Here is a 23,789-nt window from a genome sequence, read left to right as displayed (position 1 = left end):
AGTGTGACAGTCACATTCGATTAATATCAGTTATAATAATTTCTATGCTACTTACGATGGTGTTATCAATGGTGAGACTTGGCCCGTCTGTGCCTTACCTCTCGTTTCGAGCTTTATTTTCGAACAAAAAATAACAGTTTTTACAGAGAAATTATTGCGCATACGAGAAATCCCATGTAGTGAGCTCGCATTAGTACTACAATGACGTCACGACTTTTCAATTGTGACGTAACAGTTGATTGGAATGTATGGCTCTTTGGGAGTTGAGATGGAAAAAATAGGGTCAATATGGCTCTTCGGACAAAAAAGGTTCCCGACCACTGCTATATACGCAAATCCAACACGTGCATATGTTATAATACTTTTTCAACGACATACTGCACCCTATCCTTAATCCTAACCCATAGGAAATTAGGTAAATAACATTTTACATTTCCAATTACGTGAGCCATAATTACCAAGCATACAAAACACGCTTATATTACGTCACACTGACATCTCACATAGCATACTATGTACGCACATAAACGCATTTATTACCACACAATCTGAACTAGACTTGAATTGTTGTTAAATACGACGCTACGGTTGTCAAGGAGCACGGTTGAATTTATGATTATTCAATTACATGTTCAACAGCAGCAATTGTAATTGTAATTGTAATGTAATTGAAGCATGCAAGGAGTAATTGTAATTGTAATTGTAATTTGATATTTTTAGCATGAAGTAATTGTAATTGTAATGTAATTGAAACATTCATGAAAGTAATTGTAATTGTAATGTAATTGAACTGAAATAATTGTAATTGATCCAACTCTGATCTTCGTATACGACCATAAAGTAGAATATTTTGAAGCAGATTTATTTGATTTGAAATTTTCCTCCGCACTTCGCATGATTATTGTCAATAGATTTCTTGCATTCAGCATTGGAGCCCCCTTCTGAAAATGATAAATACATGTTATTTACAGAATTGGGTCTAATTATGTTCGCAATTAGGAGATAACATGTCGTCCAATATGCAGCTTCGCGTGTGCACTCGAAGCGAGATCGTCGACGACGAAACATTTGACCAAAATGATAGAGGCATGTTCACCGAAACCGACGATATTGTTGGTCCGTGGACATCGAATATTCCTGTCCTTGTAAAATGAGCCCAGTGGTAGGCTATACAGATGCGACCCCAAAAATATGTATATAAGTAGGCTAACATATTTATTGATAGAATTCAGTCATCACCTTTGAAAAATTTCGCGCTTCGTCCGACTAGGGTATGATTGCACACTGCACAGTTTCATGACATAAATTGTTATCAATTTTAGAGCGTAGTAATATATAAGTCTTGTTTGCAATGTTACCTACTTCGGTTCGCTCCTATCGGACGACTGAAAAAAGGTTATCAACATTTCAGTTGCCCGAGCAATGGTTCGTAAATCTCATGTGAACGTTTGGCCAAAAAAGTTGGCCACCCCTGATATCGATAAAATTAGACATTACTTGCAAATTACAATTCAGTTGTGTAGATGAAGAAAATCGCAATATGCATTTTCGCGATGCAGTCAAAATTGATGCAATTTTTGGAATTATACCATGATAGGTTACTGTGACAGAGAAAATGCATCGACTGGTTTTGTAAAATTGATGTAAATATAACCAGACGATGCTTCCTACTGACAAAATTAAAAATATTTGCAGTAGCTTAGCTGTTTGGGTCGAACAAATGATTAAGAAAGACTGCAAGTCCTATAGTCCTTGAATACTTGACTATAAGTAGCCTACATGTAGACTAGACATAGGCTATGGTGTATGACTGCATACTAAATTTCATTTATGATCAATGTTTATTATTAGTAAGAGTGTGTGTGCTTGTAATCAGTATAGTGTGTAATGAGAAAATTAGTAAGTTCAATCTCTGTATTATAGTTGCTGACTCATACACATGTGCAAGAGCTACACTTGGATTTTAGATCTACATTTTAATTATGCAGGATTGGATATATGTCATATTTGAATGATTCATGCGTATTAGGATATTAGAGAATCCATGTCATAACAACTTATAAAATATGAAAAAGGAAGGATATTTATCAAATCATTCTTTCATGTTCATTGTGTAGTGGATAATTCGAGCTGTGCCACAATGAAACAATTTCGCATATGCCACCGTTAATCATATGTTTGCATATGTTTAATTGTTGTATGATAGATTTCGAAGTCAATTGGTAATACTGTTGGAGTCGGAGTCGGAGTCGGTACGTTTAAAGACTCAGGAGTTGAAGTCGGAGTCGGTATATTGAAAATGTGTGGAGTCGGAGTCGGTGGTAAAATTTACCGACTTCACAGCCCTGTTTCCAAGTCACAACTCTGTAGAAATATCAGAACAGACAATATCCACATCAAGAATTAAAATCAAGCTTAGGCGATTTCATTTCGAATGCCATCGTACTCGTTCCGGTGTTTAAGCACTTAAATTCATTATCCTCGTTGTACAGGCCTTCGAATGTAAGTTTACGGCTTGCCTAGCTTGATAATTATTCCGTTCCTTGGATTAATTGGTTGGAGAGCGTTGGTGACGATCCCGGGCGAAATAGCGTAATCGTGATGCGTCCGACTTCTCATCCCCGGCCGGGTGCGACCAAAGACTCGAAAACTGGTATCCGCGGCTATCCTGCTAGAGTGCTTGGCGCTCAGCATCCACGGATAGCATGAAGAAAAAAATCAGAGTGCAGACTAAATGACGTGACTAGAGGTCGTCAAAACATCTCCATAGGACAGGCGAAAATGAATGCCGTCCCTTTCTCTCTCTCCCTTACGCACCTAGAGCTATATTAATCACCGGATTTCCGAACAAATTCCCCATTTCACTCTCAGTGCCACCCAATCACACAGTTTAGGCCAGGGGTGGGCAAGCTTTTCAGCTCGTGGGACGCATTCAACATTCGAGTCCATTCGCGGGCCGCACTATAGTAAAATCGTATTTATAAGCTTTTAAGCAAGCTTTTATGAGATTATATGAAGTAACAGCGAAGACATGGAGATAATACATATTAAAACCATTTAAATGTTGATTTGATGATAACTCACATGTTTCAGAAACATCACCGAGATTGAAAAAGCTGGCCATCCTTAATCAATTCGTCAAAATAGGGATGAAAGTAGGCTGTGCCGATTCTCAGGATGGGATGGAAATTTTAATGTAAGCAACGATCATCTTAAAGATATGTGGATTAGGGGTCTTCAAAACTGACTTTTTTTCTCAAATTGTACTGGTTACTTGATAAAATTGTTAGGTTACCTAAGTTAAGCCTATACATACCATATTTTTTCAATTCCAGCCAGTAGCCGCGTTGCTACAGGAGAACAAAATTTATTATGTAAAAATAAATTACCAAAAATTTCAAAATTTCCTGTTCACCCCATCAAATGTTAGGTTGTCTAACATAACATAACATAACATGGTCGGGTTATATTTTTGATCTGAACAAGTCACACACAATGTACAATGCGATAAGACACAATGCGATGTCATGAACAGATAGGAGGATGTCGAACGACACGCATCAGTAGCGATCCTTTACTCTAACATCCACCTCGGCCTAGAGTGCCCGATGTCTCGGTTCTTTTTTCGATGTTGATCTCTTTGAAGCCGCTATAGAAACGATGTTCACCAAATTTGGCTCAATTCCAACCAGTGGAAGCGGAGTTATTGCCGTCGAAAAATTTGGATATAAGTAAAATAGTATTTACCAGGGCTGTAATGAGTCGAGTCATGACTCTGTCCGACTCGAGTCACAATTTTCTGATGACTCGAGTCATTTGCTTAACATACGGAGATGACTCGATTCGACTTGAGTCAATCTGTGTGTTGACTCGACTTGGACTCGAGTCATTGCGCATGACTCGAGCCAAGTCATATGACTCGAGGCGCATCCGGCCAAGACCGACATTTCATTGTAATTTCGAGGAATGATAAAGTGACCACGCAGTTGGGATTTCGTCTATTGGTACTGGTACTTAAAAATGTGACCAGAAACTGCCAAAAGGGTGGAAAATTACTATATTATAAATGCGAACCATTCGATACCACCAAACAGAGCAAACATGGAATGATTACTTCATGAAAGTAATCGATTGCGATTACGATTACTTCTGAATGACACGATTACGATTACAGCAAAATCAGGAAGTAGTCGATTACGATTACATTGGAAAAGTAATCACGATTACTCACGATTACATTTATTTTGCTTCTTGGAAGTTATATTGGAAGACAATATATGGATTGCGCTGAAGAGGCCTGATGAGATAACAGTCCTTTAAAAAAGATGCGTCATTTTCTTGTTACGTCATAATGTACCAATTGCCCATTTTTATAAAGGATCATTTATCGCACTCAACGATTTACATTCTTGCCAGCAGTGGTGGCTTTTGGGGTGGGCGAGGTGGGCGGTCGCCCGCCCCCCCCCCTGGTCGAAAGGGCCCCCCTATTTGGATTTTGCGCTTTTTTCAAGGAGAATGACGAATAAACATGGAAATCCGTGCACCAAGCAAGAATATGATTCCGTACAGATGTGTCAACCATCATCAAATTACTGCATTTGTTAGAAAAGTCCCGTATCCCGATAATCATCACGTCTCTGCATGCGGTAGAATTACTTAGTTTTGATGTAGTCTATCCTTGCACACATGCAAAATAGACATGGCCGAATCCAGCACCTGGGAAAACCTTCGTGGTGGTGAAAGATCGATAATAATAACCGATGCGAAAGGGGGTCTGGGGGGCGGAGCCACCCAGAAGTTACGGATGGATACTTATAGGGGCCCCCCTCCCGGTAAGTCTCGCCCAGCCCCCCCCCCGTTCGTAGGGCCACCACTGCTTGCCAGATCCATGAATGGCGCACCCCAAATTTCCCAATAGGGAGGGGAACGAGCACGAAGGGTACTCAAAAGTATTTCGTAAACCAACATAACTTAAAGAGTATTTTCGAGAGATTTAATTAAGTTGAAAATTCTGTCTAGATAGCTTGATTTTGAAATGCATACGTCTCCCCTTCAAGAAAGATAGCATACATAATTTATAGTAGGGTAGCATTTAAATCAAATAGTTGTTTAAAACACTCTGTTTGAAACATATTTTAAACAGTGTTTTAAACAAAGGCATTCAAAAAACCTAAATTGTGTTTTTTAAGTTGTAAAATTATGCCATAATTGTGTAAATACTTTCCAAAAAACATTTTGTATGAGCCTACGGACAATTACCACCCGATTTAGCCGACGTACATTGATATGGGATGGTTGTAACCCTCAAAATAGTCTGTTCAACAGTTATACTACAGATATTTCGTCAAAGGAACTATATTTACCCTATATATTTTCAATTGTCAATGTCAATCCACTATGACGTCCCAAATGAATAACGTGACGTTATGGCTTAAAAAACATGCTTTAAACAAGGGCCTTGTTTCATACATGTTTGCTTTAAATTGCTTTTTGTTTTAAATGCAACCCTAATTAATAGTAATTTTAGGCATTTAGGTTCCAGACCAAAAGACATATGCAGTTTCGACCAACACGCGACTTAACGAAGTGTGCTACTAAAGAAAGAACTAGGCCGAAACTTATGGTATGTGTCCATTGTCAATAGCCGCGCTGGGTGGGCGTGACTAATAGTCCGATCCTTCCAATCTGAGCCCACTATGCAGATGCCACCCTGGCACGCACAGAGCATTAAAGACATGAAAATTTGTGTGTGCGTCTCACAAAAGTTTTTCTTTCAGTCTGCTACGTTCGGCGTACAACAATATCTTTTGATTATGTAAGAGACCGGGGATCACGAATTAACAACTAAAGCAGAGGTCTCAAACTCAAATGTGCTCGCGGGCCAGTTTTCCAGTTTTGACGACGCCGCGGGCCGCAGCATTTATAGGGGTATTCTATGTCTTTCCAAGTAGGCCTTATTTGGCGGGAATTAATTGTTATATTGAAAGTGAGCCGATCCAGCAGACTGACAGTAAACACTCATCGTTAAAATGTGATTTACTCTTGTATCAATTTAGGCCTTGCACGAAAAGAATCATCACATTTATAACTATTTGAATAGAATTGTTGTTGTACTTGATATATAATAATGATAAGATATAGACACCATATGAGCGGACAAATGCATGATGCCATCACAAAAGCTCTCGGGTTATAATGTTTCAGCTACTATGAATATTTTGAATTGAACAGATGTATAAAAGGGACTGATCTGATATCGAAACATTTCTAAGTTGAGCATTGTAATGCCATCCATGATTCGAGAATACTTCTGATAAGTAGGCTATTAATCTCATGGCCGAATATCTTCAAATATAGGAGCAGAAAAAATATAAATATAATATAAATATATCAATGAATATGTGTCCTAGTGATTGAAATGTCGGAACGCCGAACGGCCCATTGCTGTTACATCGTTAGGGCGTACCACTGCGGTACTCGGTACCTTTAAGTGGCCTTAATAACATGGTTTAGCAACCAAACATGTAACTAACAGATCGCCATAACTACTTGCTTAGTTAGCGATCCAACTGCGACCTTCTGATCTATTACTATTCCCCTGATACGCGATTAGTTTGCCGCGTCAATGGTTCTAATAAATTCACGGCATTGCGAGTCACTCCAAGTCCACTCGAGTCATTTTCATTTTGCTGTCGAGTTAGCCCGAGTCTGAGTAATTCTAAGAAAGGTTGCGTCCAAGTTCAACTCACAAACTTCAGTCGCGAATCGTCTAAGGGTCAGGGTTTGTCATCATGAATTGGCAATGTGGCGAAATAGTGAATCTTCCACTGCATGGTAGCGTTTGCAATTGATGTGATAGTGAAGTTTGATGAATAGTTCAAGGCTTTTGGAGCAATTTAAGAGGGAATTTTCTTTTTATTACCTGGAAAGATACATGTGACACTTACATATTTTCAAATTAATAAAAATCTAAAATGTCGTCGCGGGCCGCACAAAATGCTCTGGCGGGCCGCATGCGGCCCGTGGGCCGCGTGTTTGAGACCTCTGCATTAAAGTAATTATAACAAGATACCATACATTATAATTATGAATTTAGCGCCCCCAGCTCTACCTACAGGTAAATCTCACCATCGGGTGCTGAGAGATGATTAAAAATTAATAGTAATATAATGCAATTACCAATATTATTGACGAAATTCAGTCTTCAACTTTAAAATACCACCCTATGGGGGCCAAAGACCAACGTTTGGACTGGGGGACGAATTGCTGTTTTGGTACTGATTCCATAGCTACAACCCACGCTAACATGGTATATAAGCCCATGGCTATGGCGGCGGGGCCCAATGTTGAGTAAAAATTGTGAAATAACGATTGGCGCCCGTTTCAAGTAGAGTCATATGAGAATAATATGCAGAGAACATAAAATTCTGTCTTCAACTTGTTGCAGATAATGTACTGCAAGCTGCCGTTACGAGAAACGAAAAAAAAACCGGCTCGGTTATGATATATAACGTAGGGATGGTGTGAACCCCTAAAAGGTTCAGGCTCGTGTGAACGCGAACCTTTTTAAAAGGTTCTGTGTGAACACGAACGTGAACCTCATGACGTCACGTGACGTCATATTGCTAATTCTAACCCTATCTTTCAATGAAGTGATAGCCTATATTAATGTACACCAGACATGGGGTGATTACTTTATGAATGTAATCGATTGCGATTACGATTACTTCGGAATCACGCGATTACGATTACGATTACGATTACAGCAAAATCAGGAAGTAGTCGATTACGATTGCGATTACATTGAAAAAGTAATCACGATTACTCACGATTACATTTGTTTTGCTTAGGACTATACTCTTAAATGATGTATGGGAAGACAATACAAGGATTGCGATGAAAAGGCTTAATGAGATATCAACTTTCTGCATCATGCGTCATTTGCTTATTACGTCATAATATATCAATTGCCCAACTTTATAGTGGATGATTTATCGCATCCAACGATTTGCATTATTGCCAGGTCTTTACCTGCCGCGCCCCAAATTCCTTAATAGAGTGGGGAGCGTGCTCGAAGGGGACTCAAAAGTATTTCGTAAACCAACATATATTATAGAGCATTTTCGAGAATTTAATTAATTCTTGTAAATGTTTTTCGAGCTTTCGAGTGAAGAAATCCAACTGAACATGGATAATCGACGGGAGTACGAGGTAACCCGTCGGTCGTCGCAATAATCAGTACACACTACACAAGAAGTAGCTTTTCGTTTCAAAACAGTTGGTGACCCCTGCTCCAGTAGATAGCTGGGTTTGAAATGCATACCTCTTCCCCTCAAGAAAAAACATACAAAGGCTATATTTTATGGGAACATGCATTTCGTAGCCGGTCATTACCGCGCCACGATCCCACAACATACCAAAACACATATGCAGTTTCGGCCAACACGCAACTCCACGGGATGTGATACCAAAGAAATACCTTGGCCGAAACTTAGGGTATTCGTCCATTGTCAATAGCCGCGCTGAGTGGGCGGGACTTATAACTCCTGTCCTTCCAATCTGGGCCCACAATACAAATGTCACCCGGCGCATCCACATAAGAATAAAGCCATGACAATTTGTGTGTGCGTCTCACAAAAGATATTCTTTTAGTCTGCTACGTTTGGCCGAGTACAATATCTTGTGATTATACAACGGACTGGAGGTCGCGAATTAACAACATACAGTAATTATAACAACATACTAGATCAGGGGTTCTCAAAGGGTGGGCCATGGCCCACTAGTGGGCCACAGGAGTAATTTGGTTGGGCCACAGAGCTATTTCGGAAATTGTAGAATTCGCGAAGGTTTGGATGCATTTTTTTTTGTTCATATTAAAAAAATATATTGATGTTATCGAATTATACGTATGCTACATGAAGCTTTTCATCCGACTCTGATGAGACTTATTGGCACGTATGGAGTCACGAATGTACAAGTCGAAATGGGAGGGGATACGGCGATTATATAATAACTGAAAGTTAATGCTGAAATATCCAAGTATTCCGGCAGGGCCATAATGGATTCAGGAGTTGGCACAGCACATTAATCTTCGGAGTCGGTCTAGAAATGTCCGGCCTTGAAATCATTATACATAATGTAAGAGTCACATGAATTGGTGATATTATTGGAATTAATGTTATCACATCGCAACTTCAAAGAGTACAAGACATATACTAGGTAGGCCTATACATTTTACTACTAGCATATTCAAAAAATGTCTCCATCTTCTCTGTTGTATCCCATTCATCAAACAATTGTTTGAAGCGGGCCCAGAATGGGTATAGTATTCCCCACCAAAGTGGAATTAAACCCCCAATCACACAGTGAATGCGGGGATTGGATCATTGGGTTTCGCGACTTGAGTCGAACAGAGGATGCCCCAGCAAACACAAAACCGTAAAAGGATCATCCGGGATCATCTCGATTAGGTTCTGATTTTCTAAGTGTCGAGGGAATGTCTAAAATACGTAGTAGGATGGTCTTGTGGTTATATTCAATCAGAATAAATTCATACTCGGTGTTGTTCCATCTCATGCATTAGGCTTCGTTATATCCGGTAGTTAACCTAATAATGCAAATTTTCTATCTCTCGCGGGTACGACTAAAATACGTAGAAAGGATGACTTTGTCGGTACATTCAATCACGATGAATTCTATCCGGTTTTGTTCGATCTCATGCGGTAGCTTCGTTCTATCCGTTAGAAAACAATGTTCTCCCTTCGTTTTATTGCGTGAGGATGTCACCGGTGTTGTATATTCGTGTTGTTGCTCTAAGGTCGAATAGTTTTGTTTTCCTCTGATATATATGATCTTCATTATATATATATTCGCTCTTTCGGTAATCTCGCATGTTCAACGAGTATGGTTAATAGTTTTATTCAGAGAATAACTAAATAAGTGATATGTTGTACGTTTAGGAATATGATTATCGATGCGTGACTTCTAGAATATTTCGGCGATTCAAATTTTACGTCATCGCGCCATACAAAGATTTGAAGCGCAACAGGTCGCAGCCAGGCATAGTTCGCTCTTTCTGTATGGTAAATGCCGTAAATATATAGGAATTGTGACTGACTGAGGTAGCGGGTTAAAGGTATATATGCAGTAGCATATAGCTTATGGGGTATTTCGAATTGCCTGTAGTATATGACGCCTAGAGCTGTTTGACTTTCTGCAAAACAGGTGTAGACAACTATAGAAAAGTTTCAGCTTTTCCAGGTTAGAATTAGAGCTAAACCGTTTTTCCGAATTAGATTACAATTATATTGCTGGCATTTCGCTCTAATTTAGTGAAATTAGACCACTATAATTCGCTTCAAACATCTGAATTACCGGTACCTATACCTACGGTATATCATAATATTTATGCTTGAATTTTCTAGGTATATAAGTCATATAGATACATTCCTGTAGAACACTGATTCATGATTTTATAAAAGTTGGTGCAAGAATGGACATTTTCAACTTGATGTTGATTAATGGAGCAAAATTTGATATTTGAGTGCAATTATACCTCGAATCCAGTGACAAGATTATTAATCGTTGAAACCAAACGCAGCTTGATTATGTTGGCCCAGAGAATTTGGCTAGCCAGACCATATTGATGGAATATGGTCACAGTAAGATAATATTTTGGGATATTTTACATGAACTTTCCAACATTTGATTTGATATGTCCACTAAAACAGTTGTTATTCTGCTTTCGAATAAGACCTTAATTGCTGGTTTCAATGGTAACTGTGTTTGTCAAAGGCTGCAAAGGTAATTTCTTTTCCTTGTTAGATGTTTATTTGTTTGTTTGTGGTGTTCATGGTGGTGGTTCGACTACACTGGTCATTTTACACCAGGCCGGTTCTTATTATTATTATTCCGTATCTGCCCGATTACCAGTGAACTCGGCACTTAGTGAATTCGGCCGCACAAACTCGGCACTTGGTGAATTCGGCCGTGGTAGATCTCGTAGCGGTACCGGTCACCATGATTGGTTACTGGAATGTTTGCCGGTGAACTTGGCACTTTGAGTGGTTGTCAATGTTGTACGGCGGTCAGGGCATGCGTAGATCACACAGTCACGGCGTGATTAGATCACAGATTGCGTAATTGCGGGAAATAACGTGATGCTCTTCACTTGGTGAACTCGGCCCTTGGAGGAATTGGCACTAGAACACCTTCGCATTAGAAATGCATTTAGTATGAATGAACAGTATCAAAAAGGAAATTTAAACGTGTCGTGGCTCGTGGTAGATCTCGTAATCTTGGGATCCTTCAACCGTGTTATCGAGACACCCTAATCCCAGAGTGGAATCGTCTCTCCAAAGGCAAAAAATAATTTATTTTGACGTGATCATGCGAAACATTTGTTGATGAGGAACACTGGCTTGTCGTGATCGATAAACGAAGAAGCGCCGCTTGATGTTCCACAGTTTTGATCTCACATACAACGCCAAGATCCATCTTCTCAAAACTTACACGACACAGGCCCGTGACTCACGCCATCGATTCCAAGCAGACCGCGCGTGGTCGGTATATGAGCGCTGTGTTATTTCCCGTGGCTACGCAATCCGTGATCTAATCACGCCGTGACTGCGCGATCTACGGATGCCCTGACCTCCTTACAAGATTGACGAATCACTTGATAATACTATTATTAGTTTGATAATTCATATTAATAGCTGTAAATACACTTCATTTCAAAATTTCCCGAGGGCCGAATTCACCAAGTGCCGAGTTTGTGCGGCCGAATTCAACAAGTGACGGGTGCATCGGCAACCATCTGCCCACTTACAGCACGGCCCACTCCTAGGCTTTTTAAGACATGGCTATGCGAATCAGATGGCGAGGAGGAGCCTAGATAAACGGCCAACACTTCGGTAGGAATTATGGAGTCGACGTGTCACGCTCGAACCCGCAATTCATTGGTGTTTAGCTATAATAGAACGTACCACTACGTTTCCTCGCCATACCTTGTAAAATGAGACCGTAGCATTTGGCATTTCGTGTGGCAATTGACTTTTGTGTGGAAAATTGTGTTCGTTTTAGAACTTATCCGAAACTTTTATTCCGCCATAGATTGTATATGATAAAACAATATCGGAATTGATCCTAGAAGAATTCCAAAGCAACTCACCACAAAGGAGGATTTAAAGAAGTTTGATGGAAAATTGAATGAAAGCAAAAGCCTTTGCAAGAGATGTGGTATGTTGAATCTGTTTTGGTATTTTTAATAGGCCTACTTTGTTGTGCCGATAGCAGACAGTATATATAAACGTAAGATGTGGAAGCTATCAAGGTGTTTTTAGAAATTCAGTCAGTCAAAGTGGACGATCGTATTGCTTGGATTATATTTAGGCTTATTTTAGCATCTTTGAGATGCAACTCTAAACGTGGACGGTCATGAACAGTAGGGCTCTTCAAAAATGACTTTTTTTCTCAAATCGTACTGGCTACTTGATAAAATTGTTAGGTTACCTAATTTAAGCCTACAAACAAAATATGGTTCAAATCCAGCCAGTATCCGCTTTGCTACAAGAGAAGAAAGTTCCTATTTATTATATAAAAATGAATAATAAAAAATTTGAAGATTTTCTGTTAACCCCATGAAAGTGTTAGGCTGTCTATAGAAACGATGCTCACCAAATTTGGTTCAATTCCAACCAGTGGAAGCGGAGTTATTGCTGTCGAAAAATTTGGATTTTAATAAAATAGTACTTACGGTGAGTACAACTTTAATAAGTAAACAAAGAATCGGTCACCGTAAATACTATTTTATTCAAATCCAAATTTTTCGACGGCAATATCTCCGCTTCCACTGGTTGGAATTGAACCAAATTTGGTGAGCATCGTTTCTATAGACAGCCTAACACTTTCATGGGGTGAACAGAAAATTTTCAAATTTTTATTACCTATTTATTTTTATATAATAAATAGAAACTTTCTTCTCCTGTAGCAAAGCGGTTACTGGCTGGAATTGAACCAAATTTTGTGTTTAGGCTTAAATTAGGTAACCTAACAATATTATCAAGTAGCCAGAACGATTTGAGAAAAAAAGCCATATTTTAAGAGCCCTAATGTCCATGTGAGAGAAACGTTTTAGGGTAGGCCTACTCATATGTCTCGCAGCGTTCTCTACATAATTGTCAATTGCGATACAAACTGTTTGCTTGTATTGGTAAAGCCATCCAACTTCGAATTGTAAAATGTTGGGAGTCTTGATATCAAATTTTTGAAAGGTGCACTTTGAGAAGATTTCGGAATCTGTCAAATTATACAAAAATTTAGCAAATTCTTTGACATATTTCATCTATTTGGGACTCGATCAACGTAAAAGAATTGGTAATCATTTTATACAATGTATTGTATTTGTAGTTGAAGTATAGTAATAATTCTTATGGTTACCGCACTTGTAACGATTCACGGCCATAACTGGAATAATTAGAATGATGTAACTTTCAAATTGTCATGCATTTTGCAACAACTTTGTTCTCAATTTTCAAGGTGCTGACCATTCGAGGAAGAATCACCCACCGGGAATTCGCGATCCGTAAACGCGGCCGACTGTTTCTCTCCTCAAGCGGAAGCGACAGAGAAGAGGAACGAAGAGAAAAAAGGAGCAGAAATAGCAAGAGTATGACAAGTCGCGTCCGTTCGCTTTAATGCGTATTTCCATCCTCGAAGTAGTAGGTGGGAAAACTAATGGGCGTTTGGTTAGGGCTTATATAAGGTTGACTCCAGCGCTGTATTTGCTAAATGTTGCTATGAAATAGGGGTGGTGTCATTTGGTATCAATATTAACTATTGAAAGACCATTTGTTAGTGGTCATGGATTTGTTCGGCCAGTATGCAGTAATTTCTGATGGTCACTTCCCGGGCTTCTGTTCTCTAACCCCTCATGATTGTTATTCTGCTTCTAGTAAGACTGTCGATTCTAATGTTTTATCGTATCATTTGTCGGAGGTTTCGCTCGCTTTATTTACAACGTTTTGCTCTCTGCTAGGTCAATTACTGGCTGAGTATCACTACAGCCTAAGAAACTGCACTAATTCTCATTTTAATGTCTTGCTGGTTATCTTGCTGTCAATTCTAATAATTTATTAATGTCTATACCAGTGCCGCCACTCAAATGTTTTGTTCTCTGTACACAATATTGTTAGGTCTTCAGCTTTCCAGGCAGAGTATCATTCCACTTTCTAGACTTGAGTATATATCTCTCCAACTAGCTGCCAAATAACTGATTCATTTGGATTGTTGAATTGATCATTTTGGACAGAATGTGAAGAAATTTTAGTCAAGAATTCTTTTTGTGTTAGTGGCTGTTTTCAAAGAGTGCTGAAGTAGTCATCGTTGATCTTGATAATCAAGTAGAAGTGACGATTGAAGTCAGTTCTCTAGTCATATAATATTAAAAAATATAATAATAAAACTTGAAAACTTGAGTGGAAATAGTTCAGAATCGAATCCATTTTAGTAAGTATGGGCGAAAAAAATGTAGGAGTTATTCGTTAGTCGCTACCTCTGCCATTTTCGCAGTACGAATGTCTTAGCTATTAATCATCATTTTCATTTTATTTCTGCAGGGTGTTGAAAAAAAAAGGCCGCTTGCTGGTTATTTAACTGGCTCATCAGAAGATGAAACCTGATGATAAGGACTGTTTTCACTTTCTTTCTAAAGACATTCGTTCGTTTGTTCGTTTTATTTTTTACAACGGCATTATTGCCAATTCGTTTGAAATTAAATTATCACAAATGTGATTAATATGTAGTAAATAATGTGGTGTGTGTACGCAGCCGTGATCAGGTTAAGCCCATAGTGGTAGAAAACAGGTTATTATATCAGGATCTTCTTCTTCTAACGTAGGATCTACATTCTACTCACCATGTTTAAAGGCTGTAGCATCTGCATAATATTTACATTATTGAAGGACATGGAAAAGACGTTGAATTGAGTCGACACAAAATCCCCCTTTCTACGACCTGCCGAGATCTAATATCTACTATATCGGCTCGGCTTTTCTACATCTTTGGTCTGTACTGTGTTTGCTGGGTGTACACAAGAGTTATACGATATTGCAGGGCCGTAACTTTCGCACCCCTAACCCACAATTGGGAGAGCTCAAAGTTGCTAATAATAATTTCGTTGGTTGTCTGTTGGAGATTTATTTACCTTGAAATTTTTCGTCGCGCTTCGTGCGAATTCATGTTTCCTCAGATCGACATTTAAATATAAACAGTCATGAAAAAGATGCGTATATTTTTGAGAAATAGCCATATCGGCGGCGATTAGCCTACCACACATTGAAGTGCACCATGACTTTATAAGAGGTGGGCCACAGAACATTTTCAAACCTGAAAATGGGCCACAGACAAAAAATGGCTGAGAGCCCCTGTACTAGATGCTATGAATATGAATTACGTGCCCCAGCTTTACGGGTAAATCTGACACTCGGGGCTCAGAGAGGTTATAAATGAATAGTAATATAATGCAATTACCAATATTATTGACGAAATTCACTTTTGAAAATTGACGAACGGTTGGACAGTGGATTGGGGGGAATTGCTGTTTTGGCTGAATTGCTGATTCTAGCTACAACCCACGCTAACATGTCAGGCTATATAAGCGGATGGTTATGGCGGCAGGTCCAAATGCTAAGTAACGAACTGTGAAATAACGATTGACGCCCGTTTCAAGTGGTTAACATAAAATTTCTGCCTTCAACTTAATACGTATACACCCAGCAAACACAGTACAGACCAAAGATGTAGAAAAGCCGAGCCGATATAGTAGATATTAGATCTCGGCAGGTCGTAGAAAGGGGGATTTTGTGTCGACTCAATTCAACGTCTTTTCCATGTCCTTCAATAATGTAAATATTATGCAGATGCTACAGCCTTTAAACATGGTGAGTAGAATGTAGATCCTACGTTAGAAGAAGATCCTCCTGATATAATAACCTGTTTTCTACCACTATGGGCTTAACCTGATCACGGCTGCGTACACACACCACATTATTTACTACATATTAATCACATTTGTGATAATTTAATTTCAAACGAATTGGCAATAATGCCATTGTAAAAAATAAAACGAACAAACGAACGAATGTCTTTAGAAAGAAAGTGAAAACAGTCCTTATCATCAGGTTTCATCTTCTGATGAGCCAGTTAAATAACCAGCATGCGGCCTTTTTTCTCAACACCCTGCAGAAATAAAATGAAAATGATGATTAATAGCTAAGACATTCGTACTGCGAAAATGGCAGAGGTAGCGACTAACGAATGACTCCTACATTTTTTTCGCCCATACTTACTAAAATGGATTCGATTCTGAACTATTTCCACTCAAGTTTTCAAGTTTTATTATTATATTTTTTAATATTATATGACTAGAGAACTGACTTCAATCGTCACTTCTACTTGATTATCAAGATCAACGATGACTACTTCAGCACTCTTTGAAAACAGCCACTAACACAAAAAGAATTCTTGACTAAAATTTCTTCACATTCTGTCCAAAATGATCAATTCAACAATCCAAATGAATCAGTTATTTGGCAGCTAGTTGGAGAGATATATACTCAAGTCTAGAAAGTGGAATGATACTCTGCCTGGAAAGCTGAAGACCTAACAATATTGTGTACAGAGAAAACATTTGAGTGGCGGCACTGGTATAGACATTAATAAATTATTAGAATTGACAGCAAGATAACCAGCAAGACATTAAAATGAGAATTAGTGCAGTTTCTTAGGCTGTAGTGATACTCAGCCAGTAATTGACCTAGCAGCGAGCAAAACGTTGTAAATAAAGCGAGCGAAACCTCCGACAAATGATACGATAAAACATTAGAATCGACAGTCTTACTAGAAGCAGAATAACAATCATGAGGGGTTAGAGAACAGAAGCCCGGGAAGTGACCATCAGAAATTACTGCATACTGGCCGAACAAATCCATGACCACTAACAAATGGTCTTTCAATAGTCAATATTGATACCAAATGACACCACCCCTATTTCATAGCAACATTAAGCAAATACAGCGCTGGAGTCAACCTTATATAAGCCCTAACCAAACGCCCATTAGTTTTCCCACCTACTACTTCGCGGATGGAAATACGCATTAAAGCGAACGGACGCGACTTGTCACACTCTTGCTATTTCTGCTCCTTTTTTCTCTTCGTTCCTCTTCTCTGTCGCTTCCGCTTGAGGAGAGAAACAGTCGGCCGCGTTTACGGATCGTGAATTCCCGGTGGGTGATTCTTCCTCGAATGGTCAGCACCTTGAAAATTGAGAACAATGTGGTTGCAAAATGCATGACAATTTGAAAGTTACATCATTCTAATTATTCCAGTTATGGCCGTGAATCGTTACAAGTGCGGTAACCATAAGAATTATTACTATACTTCAACTACAAATACAATACATTGTATAAAATGATTATCAATTCTTTTACGTTGATCGAGTCCCAAATAGATGAAATATGTCAAAGAATTTGCTAAATTTTTGTATAATTTGACAGATTCCGAAATCTTCTCAAAGTGCACCTTTCAAAAATTTGATATCAAGACTCCCAACATTTTACAATTCGAAGTTGGATGGCTTTACCAATACAAGCAAACAGTTTGTATCGCAATTGACAATTATGTAGAGAACGCTGCGAGACATATGAGTAGGCCTACCCTAAAACGTTTCTCTCACATGGACATTAGGGCTCTTAAAATATGACTTTTTTTCTCAAATCGTTCTGGCTACTTGATAATATTGTTAGGTTACCTAATTTAAGCCTAAACACAAAATTTGGTTCAATTCCAGCCAGTAACCGCTTTGCTACAGGAGAAGAAAGTTTCTATTTATTATATAAAAATAAATAGGTAATAAAAATTTGAAAATTTTCTGTTCACCCCATGAAAGTGTTAGGCTGTCTATAGAAACGATGTTCACCAAATTTGGTTCAATTCCAACCAGTGGAAGCGGAGATATTGCCGTCGAAAAATTTGGATTTGAATAAAATAGTATTTACGGTGACCGATTCTTTGTTTACTTATTAAAGTTGTGCTCACCGTAAGTACTATTTTATTAAAATCCAAATTTGTCGACAGCAGTAACTCCGCTTCCACTGGTTGGAATTGAACCAAATTTGGTGAGCATCGTTTCTGTAGACAGCCTAACACTTTCATAGGGTTAACAGAAAATCTTCAAATTTTTTATTATTCATTTTTATATAATAAATAGGAACTTTCTTCTCTTGTAGCAAAGCGGATACTGGCTGGATTTGAACCATATTTTGTTTGTAGGATTAAATTAGGTAACCTAACAATTTTATCAAGTAGCCAGTACGATTTGAGAAAAAAAGTCATTTTTGAAGAGCCCTACTGTTCATGACCGTCCACGTTTAGAGTTGCATCTCAAAGATGCTAAAATAAGCCTAAATATAATCCAAGCAATACGATCGTCCACTTTGACTGACTGAATTTCTAAAAACACCTTAATAGCTTCCACATCTTACGTTTATATATACTGTCTGCTATCGGTACAACAAAGTAGGCCTATTTAAAAATACCAAAACAGATTCAACATACCACATCTCTTGCAAAGGCTTTTGCTTTCATTCAATTTTCCATCAAACTTCTTTAAATCCTCCTTTGTGGTGAGTTGCTTTGGAATTCTTCTAGGATCAATTCCGATATTGTTTTATCATATACAATCTATGGCGGAATAAAAGTTTCGGATAAGTTCTAAAACGAACACAATTTTCCACACAAAAGTCAATTGCCACACGAAATGCCAAATGCTACGGTCTCATTTTACAAGGTATGGCGAGGAAACGTAGTGGTACGTTCCATTATAGCTAAACACCAATGAATTGCGGGTTCGAGCGTGACACGTCGACTCCATAATTCCTACCGAAGTGTTGGCCGTTTATCTAGGCTCCTCCTCGCCATCTGATTCGCATAGCCATGTCTTAAAAAGCCTAGGAGTGGGCCGTGCTGTAAGTGGGCAGATGGTTGCCGATGCACCCGGCACTTGGTGAATTCGGCCGCACAAACTCGGCACTTGGTGAATTCGGCCCTCGGGAAATTTTGAAATGAAGTGTATTTACAGCTATTAATATGAATTATCAAACTAATAATAGTATTATCAAGTGATTCGTCAATCTTGTAAGGAGGTCAGGGCATCCGTAGATCGCGCAGTCACGGCGTGATTAGATCACGGATTGCGTAGCCACGGGAAATAACACAGCGCTCATATACCGACCACGCGCGGTCTGCTTGGAATCGATGGCGTGAGTCACGGGCCTGTGTCGTGTAAGTTTGAGTTTTTTTTTTGGCGTTGTATGTGAGATCAAAACTGTGGAACATCAAGCGGCGCTTCTTCGTTTATCGATCACGACAAGCCAGTGTTCCTCATCAACAAATGTTTCGCATGATCACGTCAAAATAAATTATTTTTTGCCTTTGGAGAGACGATTCCACTCTGGGATTAGGGTGTCTAGATAACACGGTTGAAGGATCCCAAGATTACGAGATCTACCACGAGCCACGACACGTTTAAATTTCCTTTTTGATACTGTTCATTCATACTAAATGCATTTCTAATGCGAAGGTGTTCTAGTGCCAATTCCTCCAAGGGCCGAGTTCACCAAGTGAAGAGCGTCGCGTTATTTCCCGCAATTACGCAATCTGTGATCTAATCACGCCGTGACTGTGTGATCTACGCATGCCCTGACCGCCGTACAACATTGACAACCACTCAAAGTGCCAAGTTCACCGGCAAACATTCCAGTAACCAATCATGGTGACCGGTACCGCTACGAGATCTACCACGGCCGAATTCACCAAGTGCCGAGTTTGTGCGGCCGAATTCACCAAGTGCCGAGTTCACTGGTAATCGGGCAGATACGGAATAATAATAATAAGAACCGGCCTGGTGTAAAATGACCAGTGTAGTCGAACCACCACCATGAACACCACAAACAAACAAATAAACATCTAACAAGGAAAAGAAATTACCTTTGCAGCCTTTGACAAACACAGTTACCATTGAAACCAGCAATTAAGGTCTTATTCGAAAGCAGAATAACAACTGTTTTAGTGGACATATCAAATCAAATGTTGGAAAGTTCATGTAAAATAGCTCAAAATATTATCTTACTGTGACCATATTCCATCAATATGGTCTGGCTAGCCAAATTCTCTGGCCAACATAATCAAGCTGCGTTTGGTTTCAACGATTAATAATCTTGTCACTGGATTCGAGGTATAATTGCACTCAAATATCAAATTTTGCTTAATTAATCAACATCAAGTTGAAAATTTCCATTCTTGCACCAACTTTTATAAAATCATGAATCAGTGTTCTACAGGAATGTATCTATATGACTTATATACCTAGAAAATTCAAGCATAAATATTATGATATACCGTAGGTATAGGTACCGGTAATTCAGATGTTTGAAGCGAATTATAGTGGTCTAATTTCACTAAATTAGAGCGAAATGCCAGCAATATAATTGTAATCTAATTCGGAAAAACGGTTTAGCTCTAATTCTAACCTGGAAAAGCTGAAACTTTTCTATAGTTGTCTACACCTGTTTTGCAGAAAGTCAAACAGCTCTAGGCGTCATATACTACAGGCAATTCGAAATACCCCATAAGCTATATGCTACTGCATATATACCTTTAACCCGCTACCTCAGTCAGTCACAATTCCTATATATTTACGGCATTTACCATACAGAAAGAGCGAACTATGCCTGGCTGCGACCTGCTGCGCTTCAAATCTTTGTATGGCGCGATGACGTAAAATTTGAATCGCCGAAATATTCTAGAAGTCACGCATCGATAATCATATTCCTAAACGTACAACATATCACTTATTTAGTTATTCTCTGAATAAAACTATTAACCATACTCGTTGACCATGCGAGATTACCGAAAGAGCGAATATATATATAATGAAGATCATATATATCAGAGGAAAACAAAACTATTCGACCTTAGAGCAACAACACGAATATACAACACCGGTGACATCCTCACGCAATAAAACGAAGGGAGAACATTGTTTTCTAATGGATAGAACGAAGCTACCGCATGAGATCGAACAAAACCGGATAGAATTCATCGTGATTGAATGTACCGACAAAGTCATCCTTTCTACGTATTTTAGTCGTACCCGCGAGAGATAGAAAATTTGCATTATTAGGTTAACTACCGGATATAACGAAGCCTAATGCATGAGATGGAACAACACCGAGTATGAATTTATTCTGATTGAATATAACCACAAGACCATCCTACTACGTATTTTAGACATTCCCTCGACACTTAGAAAATCAGAACCTAATCGAGATGATCCCGGATGATCCTTTTACGGTTTTGTGTTTGCTGGGCAGCGAGCTGCTGTTACGAGAAACGGCTAAGCACGGCTCGGTTATGATATATATCAGCAGCTGTTTATTTGTAATGCTTCGTTGTGGAAACTGCAATGTCTTATTCGACGAGTACAAAATTCCGAATCTTCGTCAGGTGCGCGTGCGTACGTAGGCCTCCTGCTCGCCAAGCATCAATGATAAACTGCGTTTAACTAAGCACAACCAAACATTAATACATAAGTTACTATTTGAAACTATAGGCGGAGTGGTGATCAATATCCTGCTGCTTCAAGTAGCGGCTTCTGTAGTGTATTGATAACCTGATATACACCACGGGAGGTGTTCTTACAATCACACTACAATGTCCATCGCATGTCTGTTTACTATGTGTGGATACTTGTTACGCAATGACGAGCGGAGCTAATACTTCTGACGTAATAATGAGTCAGTGGCGTTTGAAAACAGACGTTTGTGCTAACGCTAACGTGGTATATTATATCATTCTTGTTCACGAATATTCAGTTTATGTCATAGTCCTTGTACAAACAAAAAGTAATCGTTCTTTCACAAACAAATCGATTAGATATGGGAAGTAGTCGATTACGATTACGATTACTTCGGATTTTTTTCGAATGTAATCGATTGCGATTACGATTACTTCAAAATGCTGTAATCGTCGTAATCGATTACGATTACTAATCGCGATTACCCCATGTCTGATGTACACGATACCTAGCGACGACTTGGGCCACATAATGCAACAATTCTGAAGTACATATTGGCGTTTTAAACGTCGCTAAATGTATCAACTGAGGAATTCCAAGGATATAATACTACTACCATAAATCAATATCTTTCGTCGCTTTGCCAACAATTTCGACGAGGACTTACCAGGGAATATACGCTTATCCCTTATCGGTCTAGGCCAGACCGGACAATGTATTCGGTGTCTGAGTATTTCTACATTGATATTGATCAGAGTGTAAAATAGGTTTCTATATTTGCTACCGATATTACCTCATTAAGAAGCTATACAACAGTAGCCAACTACTCAATCGCACAGATTTGGTTTTAATGATGCAGTAAAGATATGAAGTCCAGAGTGACCCCATACGCCTTCTCGAATTTTTACATCAGAAAACGATATCAATCTTATTGATTGGTTGAATAAGCATCCTTCGCTGACTACGTATTTTGCTCGTGATGTTGTGTGATTGCGGGTCAAGCTCACAGCAGAGAGTCAATAAATATTCACAAACGGAAAACTCGATAATTCAAGCAAACTTTTGTAACAAAGCAAGTAAAACATTTGACATTGTCAAGGTGCATGCTCGTTTAGTGTTGATTTTGAATGCTGCCAGCGCCATGCATGGAGTGGCCCGCAGTTGAAATGCAATAAATTTGAACCAATGATGTTATAATGAAGTGAAAATTGCAATATATGAAAAAGGTTCACAGTGCAGAACCTACCAACGTTCTGTTGTGAACGCAAACCTCTAAATTTCCGAGATTCACACCAGGGATATCTTTTATCTAGAAGTTCTAGATATCCCTGGTTCACACACAGAACGCGAACGTGAACCTCACGTTCACACCATCCCTAATATATAGGCCTATCAGCAGCTGTTGATTTTCCATGCTTCGTTGTAGAAACCGTTATGTTTACGAGTACAAAATTTCAAATCTTTGTCCGGTGTACGCACGTACTACATAGGCCTATTGCTCAAGCAGCAACGGTCAAACTGCGTTTAACTATGCATAACCAAACATCAATAGGCCTACGCAAGTTACTATTTTAAACTAGGCAGAGTAGCGATTAATTATCCTGCTGCGAGGTGGTGGTGTGTGGAACGTGTTGATAACCTGATATACATCACGGTGGGTGTTCTTACAATCACACTAATGTACGTTCAGTCGTACATCAAATATCTATTTACTGCGGATACTTCTTACGCGATGACGTGCAAAGCTAATAGGCTACTTCTGACGTAATAATGAGCAGTGGCGTTTGAAAATCAGACGTTTGTGCATGTGCAATCACGAAACTGGTATCCTTGTTCATGAATGTTCATTGTTCAGTTTATGTCATAGTCCTTGTACAAATAAAAAGTAATCGTTCTTTCACAGAGAAATCGATTAGATATGGGAAGTAGACGATTACAATCACTTCGGAATTTTTTCGAATGTAATCGATTGCGATTACTTGAAAATGCTGTAATCGTCGTAATCGATTACGATTACTAATCGCGATTACCCCATGTCTGAAACAGAGTTGTAAAAGGTGGGTTCAACAAGACTTTAACAGGAAACTGAGCAGTCAACACAATGACTTGGACTCGACTCGAGTCAGAATACCGTGACTCGGGCTCGACCCTCTTTTCG

The 23,789-nt window shown here is 39.0% G+C and overlaps 2 long non-coding RNA genes across 2 annotated transcripts in view; one reads left to right on the top strand and one right to left on the bottom strand.

The window, feature by feature from the left end:
• The first annotated feature begins 9,423 nt into the window (after window positions 1–9,423).
• On the top strand, window positions 9,424–14,987 carry LOC145455513 (uncharacterized). The gene is made up of 3 exons (XR_013920355.1): window positions 9,424–12,237; window positions 13,537–13,722; window positions 14,616–14,987. It is a non-coding gene; the product is annotated as an uncharacterized LOC145455513 (long non-coding RNA).
• A 1,071-nt stretch (window positions 14,988–16,058) lies between these two features.
• The window catches only part of LOC145455512 (uncharacterized), a 130,984-nt gene continuing 123,253 nt past the window's right edge, over window positions 16,059–23,789 (bottom strand). The window contains exons 2-4 of the long non-coding RNA XR_013920354.1: window positions 18,613–21,420; window positions 17,127–17,312; window positions 16,059–16,236 (exon numbers count right to left, since the gene is read on the bottom strand). This is a non-coding gene — a long non-coding RNA (uncharacterized LOC145455512). The remainder of the gene's footprint in view (window positions 16,237–17,126; window positions 17,313–18,612; window positions 21,421–23,789) is intronic.

Source organism: Botryllus schlosseri, chromosome 14, assembly GCF_051294905.1.
Source record: "Botryllus schlosseri isolate E-star chromosome 14, Bs_hap1, whole genome shotgun sequence".
Lineage (NCBI taxonomy): Eukaryota > Metazoa > Chordata > Ascidiacea > Stolidobranchia > Styelidae > Botryllus > Botryllus schlosseri.
This window is presented reverse-complemented; position numbering and strand designations above follow the sequence as displayed.